Genomic DNA, 17,437 nt, shown 5'->3' on the forward strand with positions numbered 1-17,437 from the left:
TTTGGTTATAGACATTACCACAATAGATTTTAAACAAAACAATTCAGATGCAGTTGAAGTTCAGACTTTCAGCTTTCATTTGAGGGTATCCGCATTAAAATTGGATGAAGGGTTTAGGAGTTTCAGCTCCTTAACATGTACCACCCTGTTTTTAAAGGGAACAAAAGTAATTGGACAGATTAAATAATTTTAAATAAAATGTTCATTTTTAGTACTTGGTTGAAAACCCTTTGTTGGCAATGACTGCCTGAAGTCTTGAACTCATGGACATCACCAGATGCTGTTCCTCCTTTTTGATGCTCTGCCAGGCCTTCACTGTGGTGGTTTTCAGTTGCTGTTTGTTTGTGGGCCTTTCTGTCTGAAGTTTAGTCTTTAACAAGTGAAATGCATGCTCAATTGGGTTGAGATCAGGTGACTGACTTGGCCATTCAATAATATTCCACTTCTTTGCTTTAATAAACTCCTGGGTTGCTTTGGCTTCATGTTTTGGGTCATTGTCCATCTGTAGTATGAAACGACGACCAATCAGTTTGGCTGCATTTGGCTGGATCTGAGCACACAGTATGGCGGCTCTGAATACCTCAGAATTCATTCGGCTGCTTCTGTCACATCATAAATAAACACTAGTGACCCAGTGCCACCGGCAGCCATGCATGCCCAAGCCATCACACTGCCTCCGCCATGTTTTACAGATGATGTGGTATGCTTTGGATCATGAGCTGTACCACGCCTTCGCCATACTTTTCTCATTCCATCATTCTGGTAGAGGTTGATCTTGGTTTCATCTGTCCAAAGAATGTTCTTCCAGAACTGTGCTGGCTTTTTTTAGATATTTTTTTAGCAAATTCCAGTCTAGCCTTTTTCTTTTTGATGCTTATGAGTGGCTTGCACTGTGCAGTGAACCCTCTGTATTTACTTTCATGCAGTCTTCTCTTTATGGTAGATTTGGATACTTAGGCTGTTAACTGGTTCATGCAGCTTTACATGAACACCCGAGCCTTACACTATGGCTGGTCCAAATAACTAAAGCAATTGTTACCATCCACCTCTCGTGTCTCCCCTTTTCCTCATAGTTTGTAAGCTTGCGAGCAGGGCCCTTACTCCTCTTAATATCTGTTTTGAACTGTGATTTCTGTTATGCTGTAATGTCTATTGTCTGTACAAGTCCCCTCTATAAGTTGTAAAGCGCTGCGGAAGATGTTGGGGCTATATAAATAAAAAAATATTATTATTATATTGATACGCCGACCTCCTGGAGAGTGTTGGTCACTCGGTTGGCTGTTGTGAAGTTGTTTCTCTTCACCTTGGAGATAATTCTGCGATCATCCACCACTGTTGTCTTCCGTGGGCGCCCAGGTCTTTTTGCATTGATGAGTTACCAGTGCTTTCTTTCTTTCTCAGGATGTACCAAACTGTAGATTTTGCCACTCCTAATATTGTAGCAATTTCTCAGATAGTTTTTTTCTGTTTTCGCAGCTTAAGGATGGCTTGTTTCACCTGCATGGAAAGCTCCTTTAACCGCATGTTTACGTCACAGCAAAACCTTCCAAATGCAAGCACCACACCTCAAATCAACTCCAGGCCTTTTATCTGCTTAATTGAGAATGATATAACGAAGGGATTGCCCACACCTGTCCGTGAAATAGCCTTGGAGTCAATTGTCCAATTACTTTTGGTCCCTTTAAAAACAGGGTGGCACATGTTATGGAGCTGAAACTCCTAAACCCTTCATCCAATTTTAATGTGGATACCCTCAAATGAAAGCTGAAAGTCTGAATTTCAACTGCATCTGAATTGTTTTGTTTAAAATTCATTGTGGTAATGTCTATAACCAAAATTAGAAAAATGTTGTCTCTGTCCAAATATATATGGACGTAACTGTGTGTGTGTGTGTGTGTGTATATATATATATATATATATATATATATATATATATATATATATATATATATATATATATATATATATATATATATATATATATATATGTATGTATAATTATAGAAAAAAATGGAACAGCACTACTTCTTTACTTATCTTCGGGTGCAAAGCCCAGACAACCCGTCCTTGGTTGTTGCCACTTCATATAGACCACAAAAACAGGCAGCACTCCATGTTCTTAAGTTGATATGCAGGTGTTTATTGAGCCCACATCTCCATGCAACGTTTCGGCCTGTTTTTGTGGTATATATATATATATATATATATATATATACACACATATATATATATATATATTCATATTTATTTTTTGTTCATTGAGCTTGTCTGTGACTTGTTATCCTGTATATATTTTTTTCGGACTATTAATATGTGTCAATTGATATGGAAGATAAAGAACTATATGGCAATGATGAGTCTTGTATTATTTTGTGTCACAGATTTCACTATTGGACTTGTACTACCTGATACAGAGAAAGAATTAATAAATTGTTAAAAAGGTTTGGGTCTTGACTTTGTGGTGGGTGGATGGTGGGGATTCACACTCCTTTCCACTCCACCTTTTCCACGTTTAGGTATGGGATGTCCCACTAGATTGCTGGGATATTTCCTTACCAAGTGGCAATTTAGGACTTATGTCCTGACTAACCCGATATGATAGGTCCATTATTACAATATACTTCAGGCACTGTGTACTATATTTTCCATAAGTGATGATTATGTAAGGAATATTGTCTGTGATTATGGTTACAGTGGGGCAAAAAAGTATTTAGTCAGCAATAGTGCAAGTTCCACCACTTAAAAAGATGAGAGGCGTCTGTAATTTACATCATAGGTAGACCTCAACTATGGGAGACAAACTGAGAAAAAAAAACCCAGAAAATCACATTGTCTGTTTTTTTATCATTTTATTTGCATATTATGGTGGAAAATAAGTATTTGGTCAGAAACAAACAATCAAGATTTCTGGCTCTCACAGACCTGTAACTTCTTCTTTAAGAGTCTCCTCTTTTCTCCACTCATTACCTGTAGTAATGGCACCTGTTTAAACTTGTTATCAGTATAAAAAGACACCTGTGCACACCCTCAAACAGTCTGACTCCAAACTCCACTATGGTGAAGACCAAAGAGCTGTCAAAGGACACCAGAAACAAAATTGTAGCCCTGCACCAGGCTGGGAAGACTGAATCAGCAATAGCCAACCAGCTTGGAGTGAAGAAATCAACAGTGGGAGCAATAATTAGAAAATGGAAGACATTCAAGACCACTGATAATCTCCCTCGATCTGGGGCTCCACGCAAAATCCCACCCCGTGGGGTCAGAATGATCACAAGAACGGTGAGCAAAAATCCCAGAACCACGCGGGGGGACCTAGTGAATGAACTGCAGAGAGCTGGGACCAATGTAACAAGGCCTACCATAAGTAACACACTACGCCACCATGGACTCAGATGCTGCAGTGCCAGACGTGTCCCACTGCTTAAGCCAGTACATGTCCGGGTCCGTCTGAAGTTTGCTAGAGAGCATTTGGATGATCCAGAGGAGTTTTGGGAGAATGTCCTATGGTCTGATGAAACCAAACTGGAACTGTTTGGTAGAAACACAACTTGTCGTGTTTGGAGGAAAAAGAATACTGAGTTGCATCCATCAAACACCATACCTACTGTAAAGCATGGTGGTGGAAACATCATGCTTTGGGGCTGTTTCTCTGCAAAGGGGCCAGGACGACTGATCCGGGTACATGAAAGAATTAATGGGGCCATGTATCGTGAGATTTTGAGTGCAAACCTCCTTCCATCAGCAAGGGCATTGAAGATGAAACGTGGCTGGGTCTTTCAACATGACAATGATCCAAAGCACACCGCCAGGGCAACGAAGGAGTGGCTTCATAAGAAGCATTTCAAGGTCCTGGAGTGGCCTAGCCAGTCTCCAGATCTCAACCCTATAGAAAACCTTTGGAGGGGGTTGAAAGTCCGTGTTGCCAAGCGAAAAGCCAAAAACATCACTGCTCTAGAGGAGATCTGCATGGAGGAATGGGCCAACATACCAACAACAGTGTGTGGCAACCTTGTGAAGACTTACAGAAAACGTTTGACCTCTGTCATTGCCAACAAAGGATATATTACAAAGTATTGAGATGAAATTTTGTTTCTGACCAAATACTTATTTTCCACCATAATATGCAAATAAAATGATAAAAAAACAGACAATGTGATTTTCTGGATTTTTTTTTTCTCAGTTTGTCTCCCATAGTTGAGGTCTACCTATGATGTAAATTACAGACGCCTCTCATCTTTTTAAGTGGTGGAACTTGCACTATTGCTGACTGACTAAATACTTTTTTGCCCCACTGTATCTGCTATTTAGCCTTTATTAACTAATCATTGCCATTTTTACTCTTTGTATTAAAAAGATTTGTCCATTTTAGATCAATTCATTGACCTGAAATCTGTGGGCATGCATTGCTAGTTGAACCTCTTCCAATATGGCGATATGGAACTTGAATATACTTGTGCGCAGGTGCCCATGCACGGGACTATGGGAAAGTTACTGTGACATCACAGACATGCGCAATTAGATTGTATGGACGCCGGGTGTTTTGAAAATGTGAGTGCGGTTCCTATTAGGATGTGACACCTGAAACTAATTATTTATGAATTATCACTTGTATTTTTGCACTGTATACAGTCATGGCCAAAAGTATTGACACCCCTGCAATTCTATCAGATAATACTCAGTTTCTTCCTGAAAATGATTGCAAACACAAATTATTTGGTATTATTATCTTCATTTAATTTGTCTTAAATGAAAAAAACACAAAAAGAATTGTCCTAAAGCCAGATTGGATATAATTCCACATCAAACATAAAAAAGGGGGTGGACAAAAGTATTGGCACTGTTCGAAAAATCTTGTGATGCTTCTCTAATTTGTGTAATTAACAGCACCTGTAACTTACCTGTGGCACCTAACAGGTGTTGGCAATAACTAAATCACATTTGCAGCCAGTTGACATGGATTAAAGTTGACTCAACCTCTGTCCTGTGTCCTTGTGTGTACCACATTGAGCATGGAGAAAATAAAGAAGACTAAAGAACTGTCTGAGGACTTGAGAAACCAAATTGTGAGGAAGCATGAGCAATCTCAAGGCTACAAGTCCATCTCCAAAGACCTGAATGTTCCTGTGTCTACCGTGCGCAGTGTCATCAAGCAATTTAAAGCCCATGGCACTGTGGCTAACCTCCCTAGATGTGGACGGAAAAGAACAATTGACAAGAGATTTCAACGCAAGATTGTGCGGATGTTGCATAAAGAACCTCGACTAACATCCAAACAAGTTCAAGCTGCCCTGCAGTCCGAGGGTACAACAGTGTCAACCCATACTATCCGTCGGTGTCTGAATGAAAAGGGACTGTATGGTAGGAGACCTAGGAAGACCCCACTTCTTACCCCGATACATAAAAAAGCCAGGCTGGAGTTTGCCAAAACTTACCTGAAAAAGCCTAAAACGTTTTGGAAGAATGTTCTCTAGTCAGATGAGACAAAAGTAGAGCTTTTTGGGCAAAGGCATCAACATAGAGTTTACAGGAGAAAAAAAAGAGGCATTCAAAGAAAAGAACATGGTCCCTACAGTAAAACATGGCGGAGTTTCCCTGATGTTTTGAGGTTGCTTTGCTGCCTCTGGCACTGGACTGCTTGACCGTGTGCATGGCATTATGAAGTCTGAGGACTACCAACAAATTTTGCAGCATAATATAGGGTCCAGTGTGAGAAAGCTGGGTCTCCCTCAGAGGTCATGGGTCTTCCAGCAGGATAATGACCCAAAACACACTTCAAAAAGCACTAGAAAATGGTTTGAGAGAAAGCACTGGAGACTTCTAAGGTGGCCAGCAATGAGTCCAGACCTGAATCCCATAGAACACCTGTGGAGAGATCTAAAAATGGCAGTTTGGAGAAGGCACCCTTCAAATATCAGGGACCTGGAGCAGTTTGCCAAAGAAGAATGGTCTAAAATTCCAGCAGAGCATTGTAAGAAACTCATTGATGATTATCAGAAGCGGTTGGTCGCAGTTATTTTGGCTAAAGGTTGTGCAACCAAGTATTAGGCTGAGGGTGCCAATACTTTTGTCTGGCCCATTTTTGGAGTTTTGTGTGAAATGATCAATGTTTTGCTTTTTGCTTCATTCTCTTTTGTGTTTTTTCATTTAAGACAAATTAAATGAAGATAATAATACCAAAGAATTTGTGTTTGCAATCATTTTCAGGAAGAAACTGAGCATTATCTGACAGAATTGCAGGGGTGTCAATTAGTGTTGAGCGATACCGTCCGATACTTGAAAGTATCGGTATCGGATAGTATTGGCCGATACCCGAAAAATATCGGATATCGCCGATACCTATACCCGATACCAATGCAAGTCAATGGGACACAAGTATCGGAAGGTATCCCTGGATGGTTCCCAGGGTCTGAAGGAGAGGAAACTCTCCTTCAGGCCCTGGGATCCATATTTATGTGTAAAATAAAGAATTAAAATAAAAAATAGGGATATACTCACCCTCTGACGCGCCCTGGTTGTAACCGGCAGCCTCCGTTCCTAAGAATGAGGAGTTTAGGACCTTCGATGACGTCGCGGCTTCTGATTGGTCGCGTGAGCGGTCACAGGAGCGCTCACGCGACCAATCACAAGCCGCGACGTCATCGAAGGTCCTAAACTCCTCATTCTTAGGAACCGAGGCTCCCGGTTACATCGGTAAGGTCCAGGGGCCGCCGGAGAGGTGAGTATATGAATTAAAATAAAAAATATGGATATACTCACCTCTCCGGCGGGCCCTGGACCTTACCGAAATGTAACCGGGAGCCTCTGTTCCTAAGAATGAGCCCGTGAAGGACCTGCGATGACGTCGCGGCTTCTGATTGGTCGCGTGAGCGGTCACGCGCCAATCAGAAGCCGCAACGTCATCGAAGGCCCTTCACGCGCTCATTCTTAGGAACGGAGACTCCCGCTTACATCGGTAAGGTCCAGGGGCCTCCGGAGAGGCGAGTATATCCATATTTTTTATTTTAATTCTTTATTTTACACATGAATATGGTTCCGATACCGATTCCCGATACCACAAAAGTATCGGAACTCGGTATCGGAATTCCGATACCGCAAGTATCGGCCGATACCCGATACTTGCGGTATCGGAATGCTCAACACTAGTGTCAATACTTTTGGCCATGACTGTATAAGATGTACTATTTTAATAATATCATTCTATGGATGATCACTTATACATGCACTGAGCACTTTATGTATTATGTGAATATTTCTATGTACACTGTATATTTTTAATGTTTTATGATTAATTGATTCACTAAACTGATGACTTGTGCACCCTATATATATGCATCATTATTGTATTCATTGCTTGAGAAAGGATTGTATATCAAAAACATTGCCACGCTGTTTGGCATTAAAGATCACCTTTTTTTAATTTTTTGTGCGGTTTCCCTTTTTTTTTTGCTATTATCATAAGGAGCCTCTTGATTGCTGATTGGGGATGCGTTAACACTGTTAAGGTATTTTCTGGTGCTGTTCCAATTTTTCTAGCTAGATCACTGTATCACTATATTACTGTGTCACTATATCACCATATTACTGTATCACTATATCACCATAATACTGTATCATTATATTACTGTGTCACTATATCACTATATTACTGTATCACTATATCACCATATTACTGTATCACTATATCACTATATCACTACCACTATATTACTGTATCACTATCACTATATTACTGTATCGCTATATTACTGTATCATTATATTACTGTATCACTATATTATTGTATCACTATATTACTGTATCATTATATTACTGTATCACTATTACTGTGTCACTATATCACCATATTACTGTATCACTATATTACTGTATCACTGTCACTGTATCACTATATTACGGTATCACTATATTACTGTGTCACTATTACTATATCACTATATTATTGTAACACTATTACTATATCACTGTGTCACTATATCACTATATTACTGTGTCACTATATTACTGTATCACTATATTGTATCACTGTGCCGCCTGATGGCCATGCACAGCAAACTGCATGTGGCCGTGTCTGCTGTGCTGTGATGCGGCCGGTAGCAGACACGGCCGTGCGGCGCACATCACAGTCTGTCTCAGTAGCGTAGCTACCTGGGGGGCAGAGGGGGCCCACCCGGAGCTACGCTACTGTAACTGTATTGGCGTGCACAACGCGCCAATACAGTTGCAGTCTGCGGCAGAGCAGGGAGAATCGATCTGCCTGTGGTGGGGTGCTGCCTTATACTACGGAGTCTTCCTGTGGGGGGTGCTGCCTTATACTACAGAATCTGCCTGTGGGGGGTGCTACCTTATACTACAGAGTCTGCCTGTGGGGGGGTGCTACCTTATACTACAGAGTCTGCCTGTGGGGGGCTGCCGCCTTATACTACAGAGTCTACTTGGGGGGGTGCCGCCTTATACTACAGAGTCTGCCTGTGGGGGGGTGTTGCCTTATACTACAGGGTCTGCCCATGGGGTGCTGCCTTATACTACAGGGTCTGCCTATGGGGTGCTGTCTTATACTACAGAGTCTGCCTATGAAGTGCTGTCTTGTTCTACAGGGTCTGCCTATGAGGTGCTGCCTTATATTATAGTGTCTGCCTATGGAGTGCTGTTTTATACTACAGAGTCTGCCTATGGGGTGCTGTCTTATACTACAGGGTCTGCCTATGGGGGGCAGCCTTACAATAGAGGGTCTGCCTATGGGGTGCTGTCTTGTACTACAGAGTCTGCCTATGGGGTGCTATCTTATACTACATGGTCTGCCTATGGGATGCTGTCTTTTACTACAGGGTCTGCCTATGGGGTTCTGTCTTATACTACAGGGTCTGCCTATGGGGTGCTGTCTTATACTACAGACTAAAGGGTCTGCCTATGGGCTGCTGTCTTATGCTACAGGGTCTGCCTATGGGGTGCGCAAGATGGTAGCAGCACATACCAAGATGGAGACCATATACCAATATAAATGCTCGACACCCAGGCATAGAACGGGTTCAATAGCTAGTTGATAATATTGGTATTTGCATTGTGTGTTTTTGGTTAGCAACAGTGGTATACTGTAATTAATTATATATACATGCCATTTTAAATGGCTATGTGGTGGTCGTATGGGGAGACATGCACTTTCTGGCTTCGGCCCTTGATCTTTAAGGTCCCTAGCAAAGCCCCTGCCATACTGTGTGTTTACATGTCCGTGTTTCTGGAGTTGTATGTATGTTTGTAAGCTCAGTTTTGGTACCATATATAAGCAGTAACCTTGGTTCTGGTACTGTATCAATGTAGTAATCTAGATTCTGGTACGATATGTATGCCGTAAGCTTGGTTCTGTTTCCGTATCTTGTAGTAGACATAGTAAGCTCGGTTCTGCTCCCTTATCTCTGCAATAAACTTGGTTCTGCTCCCATATCTCTGTAGTATGCTCGGTTCTGCTCCCATATCTCTGTAGTAAGCCCTGTTCTGCTCCCATAGCTCTGTAGTAAGCGCCGCTCTGCTCCCATAGCTCTGTAGTAAGCTCCGTTCTGCTCCCATAGCTCTGTAGTAAGCTCCGTTCTGCTCCCATATCTCTGTAGTAAGCTCGGTACTGCTCCAATAGCGCTATAGTAAGCTCTGTTCTGCTCCTATATCTCTGGTAAGCTCTGTTCTGCTCCCATAGCTCTGTAGTAAGCTCAGTTCTACTCCCTTATCTCTGCAGTAAGCTCGGTTCTGCTTCCATAGCTCTGTAGTAAGCTTCGTTCTGCTTCCATATCTCTGTAGTAAGCTCTGTTCTGCTCCCATTGCTCTGTAGTAAGCTCTGTACTGCTCTCATATCTCTGTAGGAAGCTCGGTTCTACTCCTATATTTCTGTACTAAGCTCAGTTCTGCTCCCATAGCTCTGTAGTAAGCTCCGTTCTGCTCCCATAGCTCTGTAGTAAGCTCCGTTCTGCTCCCATAGCTCTGTATTAAGCTCCGTTCTGCTCCCATAGCTCTGTACTAAGCTTGGTTCTGCTTCTATACTGCTACAGTAAGCTCTGTTCTGTTCCCATATCTCTGTAGTAAGCTCAGTTCTGCTCCTATATCTCTGTCGTAAGCTCCGTTCTGCTCCTATATCTCTGTCGTAAGCTCCGTTCTGCTCACATATCTCTGTAGTAAGCCCTGTTCTGCTCCCATAGCTCTGTAGTAAGCTCCGTTCTGCTCCCATAGCTCTGTAGTAAGCTCCGTTCTGCTCCCATATCTCTGTAGTAAGCTTGGTACTGCTCCCATAGTGCTATAGTAAGCTCTGTTCTGCTCCTATATCTCTGTGGTAAGCTCTGTTCTGCTCCCATAGCTCTGTAGTAAGCTCTGTTCTGCTCTCATATCTCTGTAGTAAGCTCAGTTCTGCTCCTTTATTTCTGTAGTAAGCTCGGTTCTCCTATAGCTCTGTAGTAAGCTCCGTTCTGCTCCCATAGCTCTATAGTAAGCTCCGTTCTGCTCCCATAGCTCTGTATTAAGCTCCGTTCTGCTCCCATAGCTCTGTACTAAGCTCGGTTCTGCTTCCATACTGTCACAGTAAGCTCTGTTCTGTTCCCATATCTCTGTAGTAAGCTCAGTTCTGCTCCTATATCTCTGTGGTAAGCTCTGTTCTGCTCCCATAGCTCTGTAGTAAGCTCGGTACTGCTCCAATAGCGCTATAGTAAGCTCTGTTCTGCTCCTATATCTCTGTGGTAAGCTCTGTTCTGCTCCCATATCTCTAGTAAGCTCTGTTCTGTTCCTATATCTCTGTAGTAAGCTCAGTTCTGCTCCCATAGCTCTGTAGTAAGCTCCGTTCTGGTCCCATAGCTCTGTATTAAGCTCCGTTCTGCTCCCATAGCTCTGTACTAAGCTCGGTTCTGCTTCCATACTGCCACAGTAAGCTCTGTTCTGTTCCCATATCTCTGTAGTAAGCTCAGTTCTGCTCCTATATCTCTGTGGTAAGCTCTGTTCTGCTCCCATAGCTCTGTAGTTAGCTCTGTTCTGCTCCCATATCTCTGTAGTAAGCTCAGTACTGCTCCCATTGCGCTATAGTAAGCTCTGTTCTGCTCCTATATCTCTGTGGTAAGCTCTGTTCTGCTCCCATATCTCTAGTAAGCTCCGTTCTGTTCCTATATCTCTGTAGTAAGCTCAGTTCTGCTCCCATAGCTCTATAGTAAGTTCTGTTCCTATATCTCTGTAGTAAGCTTGGTTCTGCTCCCATAGCTCCATAGTTCTGCTCCCTTAGCTCTGTAGTAAGCTCCGTTCTGTTCCTATAGCTCTGTAGTAAGCTCGGTTCTGCTCCCATAGCTCTATAGTAAGCTCCGTTCTGTTCCCATATCTCTGTAGTAAGCTCCGTTCTGCTCCTATATCTCTAGTAAGCTCAGTTCTGCTCCTATATCTCTGTGGTAAGCTCGGTTCTGCTCCCATATCTCTGTAGTAAGCTCCAGTCAGTTTCCTTGTCTACGTAGCAATTTTGGTTCCGGTCTCATATCTATTTAGTCAGCTTCTGTTACAGTATCTATGGGGCAGCACAGTGGCTTAGTGGTTAGCACTGCAGCCTTGCAGCGCTGGAGTCCTGGGATCAATTCCCACCAAGGACAACATCTGCAAAGAGTTTATGTTCTCTCCGTGTTTGCGTGGGTTTCCTCCGGGCACTCCGGTTTCCTCCCACATTCCAAAGACATACTGATAGGGAATTTAGATTGTGAGCCCCATTGGGGACATCGATGATAATGTCTGTAAAGCGCTGTGGAATATGTTAGCGCTACATAAAAATAAAGATTATTATTATTATGTAGGCAGCAAGCTTGGTTCTGCTTCCATATATATGCAGCTAGCTCCGTTCTGTTCCCATGTCTACAGTTACGTCCATATATATTTGGACAGAGGCAACATCTTTCTAATTTTGGTTATAGACATTACCACAATGAATTTTAAACAAAACAATTCAGATGCAGTTGAAGTTCAGACTTTCAGCTTTCATTTGAGGGTATCCACATTAAAATTGGATGAAGGGTTTAGGAGTTTCAGCTCCTTAACATGTGCCACCCTGTTTTTAAAGGGACCAAAATTAATTGGACAATTGACTCCAAGGTTATTTCATGGACAGGTGTGGGCAATCCCTTTGTTATGTCATTCTCAATTAAGCAGATAAAAGGCCTGGAGTTGATTTGAGGTGTGGTGCTTGCATTTGGAAGGTTTTGCTGTGAAGTAAACATGCGGTCAAAGGAGCTCTCCATGCAGGTGAAACAAGCCATCCTTAAGCTGCGAAAACAGAAAAAAGAAAAAACCCATCCGAGAAATTGCTACAATATTAGGAGTGACAAAATCTACAGTTTGGTACATCCTGAGAAAGAAAGAAAGCACTGGTGAACTCATCAATGCTAAACGAAATGGGCGCCCACGGAAGACAACAGTGGTGGATGATCGCAGAATAATCTCCATGGTGAAGAGAAACCCCTTCACAACAGCCAACCGAGTGAACAACACTCTCCAAGAGGTATCGAGTATCGATATCCAAATCTACCATAAAGAGAAGACTGCATGAAAGTAAATACAGAGGGTTCACTGCACGGTGCAAGCCACTCATAAGCATCAAGAATAAAAAGGCTAAAAAAACATCTAAAAAAGCCAGCATAGTTCTGGAAGAACATTCTTTGGGCAGATGAAACCAAGATCAACCTCTACCAGAATGATGGAAAGAGAAAAGTATGGTGAAGGCGTGGTACAGCTTATAATCCAAAGCATACCACATCATCTGTAAAACACGGCGGAGGCAGTGTGATGGCTTGGGCATGCATGGCTGCCGGTGGCACTGGGTCACTAGTGTTTATTGATGATGTGACACAGGACAAAAGCAGCCGAATGAATTCTGAGGTCTTCAGAGCCATACTGTGTGCTCAGATCCAGCCAAATGCAGCCAAACTGATTGGTCGTCGTTTCATACTACAGATGGACAATGACCCAAAACATAAAGCCAAAGCAACCCAGGAGTTTATTAAAGCAAAGAAGTGGAATATTCTTGAATGGCCAAGTCAGTCATCTGATCTCAGCCCAATTGAGCATGCATTTCACTTGTTAAAGACTAAACTTCAGACAGAAAGGCCCACAAACCAACAGCAACTGAAAACCACCACAGTGAAGGCCTGGCAGAGCATCAAAAAGGAGGAACAGCATCTGGTGATGTCCATGAGTTCAAGACTTCAGGCAGTCATTGCCAACAAAGGGTTTTCAACCAAGTACTAAAAATGAACATTTTATTTAGAATTATTGAATCTATCCAATTACTTTTGGTCCCTTTATAAACAGGGTGGCACATGTTAAGGAGCTGAAACTCCTAAACTCTTCATCCAATATTAATGTGGATACCCTCAAATGAAAGCTGAAAGTCTGAACGTCAACTGCATCTGAATTGCTTTGTTTAAAATTCATTGTGGTAATGTCTATAACCAAAATTAGAAAAATGTTGTCTCTGTCCAAATATATATGGACATAACTGTATGTACCAGCCTGTTTTTAAAGCCTGTTATCTCTGCTGCTTTAATGCAGCGGTCAGAGATAAGCAGGGCAAAAGCACCGCAACTGAAGGGCTACTGCCTTGTGATTGCCCCCCAGGCTGAAAAGTGCCAGCCAGCCTCTGTAAATCACTATATTACTGTATCACTATATCGCAGAGAATAACAATCACTTATTGTGTTCATATAAATGTGTCCATAAAAAAATTCTATGATTTTTTTTTTGGGAAGCTGTCCTGAAAAAGTATAAAATCAAGTTGGCAACCTTGATCATCACACACCTCAGCTGCTTCAGAACCTCCACACACACTTTAGCTGCTGCAGAACCTCCTCACACCTCAGCTGCTGCAGAACTTCATAATGCACACCTCAGTTATTGCAGAACATAATACACAGCTGCTGCAAAACCTCATAATACACCACAGCTGCTGCAGAATCTCATCATGGTTGCCATTCTCTGGCAGTGACAGGCCGAGGGGGGAGCTCATACTGTGACAGTCACCATTACATTTCACTCTACATGAGGACACAAGAAAGTAGAACAAAAACAGGAAATGTCCCCAGCGAGGTTTCAGGGCGTTTCCAGCATATAGCGGGGCCGAACTGAGCAACACACAAGACCCAATACCACAGCACTCCAGAGTCCGGCCATTCACAGGTCAGAGGAGGAGACACATAATATCAGGCCGATGATCACATTGTCATGGCTGATGTGCATTGATACATACCTCCCAATTTTTGAACAGAAAGAGGGACAGATGTGAGGCGCTACGCAAGCTGTGTTTTTGGTTTTGGCAAGGTTTTGGCCTCGCCCCTTGCCACACCCCAATCCACTCCCATTTACCATTCCATTCTCCCCCGGCAGGAGGAGTTGTCAGAGGGGCACTGGCAGTGAGGAACATTCAGCAGACCCCTGAAACTGCAGGGCGTAACCCAAATCCAGGACTGTCTGCTGTATCTGGGACAGGTGGGACTAGATATGAGCAATTGGAATCACGGGTCTCAGGTCCACTGTGCAGGTCAGTGCTACCTGGCGACTGGACGGGAGGCCGCGAATCTCTAACCTTCCGGCGTCCCTGCAGCAACTCTTGATTACTCAGGGCCAGTGGGACGTCATCTGTGCTTCCTGCTCATCTCTAGTTGGGACCGGCTGTGGATTTATTTTTGTTCCTTAATTCATAATCGGAGCCGCCAGAACTTTCTCATCTTTATGTAGCTTCACTATACGACATCCGGTTTTTTTTGTGTCTATAAGGCCGTGTTCAAATATTCCAGAAATACTGTTTTTTGTTTTCTGCAGGATCCGCACCAAACTACACAATAACAATTTTTTCTCCCTTATTTGATGCGTTTTTGGTGCAGATGTGAAGCCGCGTTTTTCATGTGCATTTTATAGAACAGAAAACCTTTTGATTCTGCACTTAATAAAGTATCTGCAGTTTTTTACAAGTGTTTTTTTAGGCTCCTCATAGAAGACGAGAGAAAAAAAAAAACCAAAACCGCACAGTTTTACATAAATGGAGTAAAGAAAAAGGGAGAGATATATTATAAATCCACAGTAACAAAGACGCAAACGAGACCAAAATAAAAGCAAAAAAGCCAAATTTAAAGGGATGAAAGACATAGAAAAAATAAAGGGTGCGAAGGCTCTTTTTCCCCTCTTCCTTTCCCTTCCATTTGTACTATTATTTTATCTCAGTAAAATCATTCAGGATATACAGTTATTGGGTCAATATTGTGTTCTGGGCCGATGACCCTAAGTTTACTTTCACACATCACGTTTTTGCCATCAGGCACAATCCGGCGAGTTTAGAAAAAAACGGATCCTTTTCTTTTCCGCCGGATTGCACTGGATTGCACCTCATGGCCAAACGTTTCATCTGTTTTTGCCTGATCCATCTAAAATTAGTTTTCCAGCATTCATAGGAATGTTTTTTCTGTCCGGCGAAAAACGCCAAGTGACGGTTCCAGCGATAAACGGATGAAACATGATCTCCCTCTCTCTCTTCACTTACTCATATTGTTTTGACATATTTTTGGCAATATCTTGACTTGATTGACTTTGTTAGGGCCCTGCGCGGCCAGGATTCTTATGTTTCTTGTAAAATGTCTGTTTGTTATGTGAGAAAATTCAATAAAAATTATTGAACTAGAAAGGGTTAAAGATGAGAAACGGAAGGAAAAATAAAAAATAAAAGGATAGAACGAAAATGAAAAAGATTGGTATGTACAGGATAGGCAAGGGAAAGGGGTGACAATACATATATAAGATACCTTATATATGGGGGGCGTGACCTGATGCCGGAATGAGCGGTTGCATCGCTGAGGAGCTCTCGCTGGGCACACTAAATCCGCGGCCAAAGCATCCTACATCGGCGCTAATTATACACACTGTCACAGCCACTCCTTCTGCGGCCGTGCCCGCTGCCGGGACCACCGCCGCTCCTCCCGCTCATACTTACCCGCTGTGGCGTGCTCCTCCTGTAGGCGCGCGTCCTCTCCTTCATTCCTCTCCGCTCCCTGGTTCTCCTCGGGTGCGCGTGCACACCACCCACTCCAGCACCTCTTTCTGATTTACAGGCACTCTGTATCTCCTCTCTGTGATTCCTTCCTCTGCTCCTTGCCTGTCATTTGTGCTTCTGTGACTCAGGTCCACCTTTGTCTTTGCACTGCCTTTTCTGAGTCTCCGCTCTGTCCAGCCAGTTCAGCTTCTCTGCCTTTCCCAGGCTTCCTTGTCTCCTCATCCAGTCCAGCCTTCCCATTGTCCGCTCCGTACTCTGTTAGTCTGGTGTCTCTGTCCTGTCCTGCTTCCTTTGTTTCCTTTGTGTCTTCCCCTTCCCAGTGCTCCTTTGGTCTCGCCTGTACTCAGCTCTTACCAAACTGTACTTCATCTTACCCCGCTCTGTCCGTCCTATGCCCAGCTTCTCTATTTTGTACCTCCTACTACCTGTCTCCGGGTTCCAGCTTCTGCGGCAATAGTCTCCCTTGGGTCTGCCCCTAATGCTCCCTGTATAGGGGGTGGTCTACCTGGTAAGCTAACCCTTGGGAGGTTCGTTGTCATGGATCTGCGGGTCCACTCCAGTTGATCCAAAAGATCTCACACATACCGGATGGGCCCCAGACATCTCAAGAGCCAGGCCCAGCCTTGGGCAGCATCCGCGGGTCCCGTGACGGCCCTGGATGCCTTTCTCCTCCGGGACCAGGACACCGCTGGAGTCCAGGAGTCATCCTGCCCCACAAAGGTGCCAGCTCAGGAGTGGGCAGAGGATATCAGAGCGGGCGCCAGGCTGGGCGGTGAGGAGCCTTCAGGCCGGACCGGGGAGGGGAATCCAGGGTCCGTGTCTTCATATCAGGGAGATGCCCCTACCCTGTGCTCCCCTGCTGAATCATTGCAGGAGGTCTCCTCTCCTGACTGCCATACAGCAGTCCTGGGCTCTGTACACCCTGGGGGGAGCAGCCATCACCTTCACCTCCCTGCTGCAGCCATGACACATCAGTCCTGCTCTAAACCCTGAGTAGTGGGAAAGGCTACCCAGGGATTTAGGGGGGACTGTTATGATCCTAGTGGCTGAGGATCACAAAACGGACTAGCTAAGTTTATGAACATAGACACGAGCTCTAGGGAGGTGGTAACTGGACTGACCGCAAATCTGATCCTAACCAACACACCAAAGGTAGCCGGTGAACGTGCCTAAAATCCTGGACGTCTCGACGCAGCCTGAGAAACTATCTACTCCTGGAGGGAAAGTAAGACCTCACTTGCCTCAAGAGAAATCACCCCAAAGATATAGGAAGCCCCCAACAAATAATAACGGTGAGGTAAGGGGAAAACACAAACGTAGAAATGAAAACAGATTCAGCAAATGAGGCCCACTAATACTAGATAGCAGAAGACAGATAGGGAACTGTGCGGTCAGTAAAAA

General features: G+C 43.5%; 1 long non-coding RNA gene across 1 annotated transcript in view; it reads left to right on the top strand.

The window, feature by feature from the left end:
- The first annotated feature begins 7,115 nt into the window (after nt 1-7,115).
- The window catches only part of LOC143805400 (uncharacterized), a 74,984-nt gene continuing 64,662 nt past the window's right edge, over nt 7,116-17,437 (top strand). Inside the window, exon 1 of the long non-coding RNA XR_013221234.1 lies at nt 7,116-7,502. This is a non-coding gene — a long non-coding RNA (uncharacterized LOC143805400). The remainder of the gene's footprint in view (nt 7,503-17,437) is intronic.

The sequence above is a fragment of the Ranitomeya variabilis genome, chromosome 2, assembly GCF_051348905.1.
Source record: "Ranitomeya variabilis isolate aRanVar5 chromosome 2, aRanVar5.hap1, whole genome shotgun sequence".
NCBI classification, from domain to species: domain Eukaryota; kingdom Metazoa; phylum Chordata; class Amphibia; order Anura; family Dendrobatidae; genus Ranitomeya; species Ranitomeya variabilis.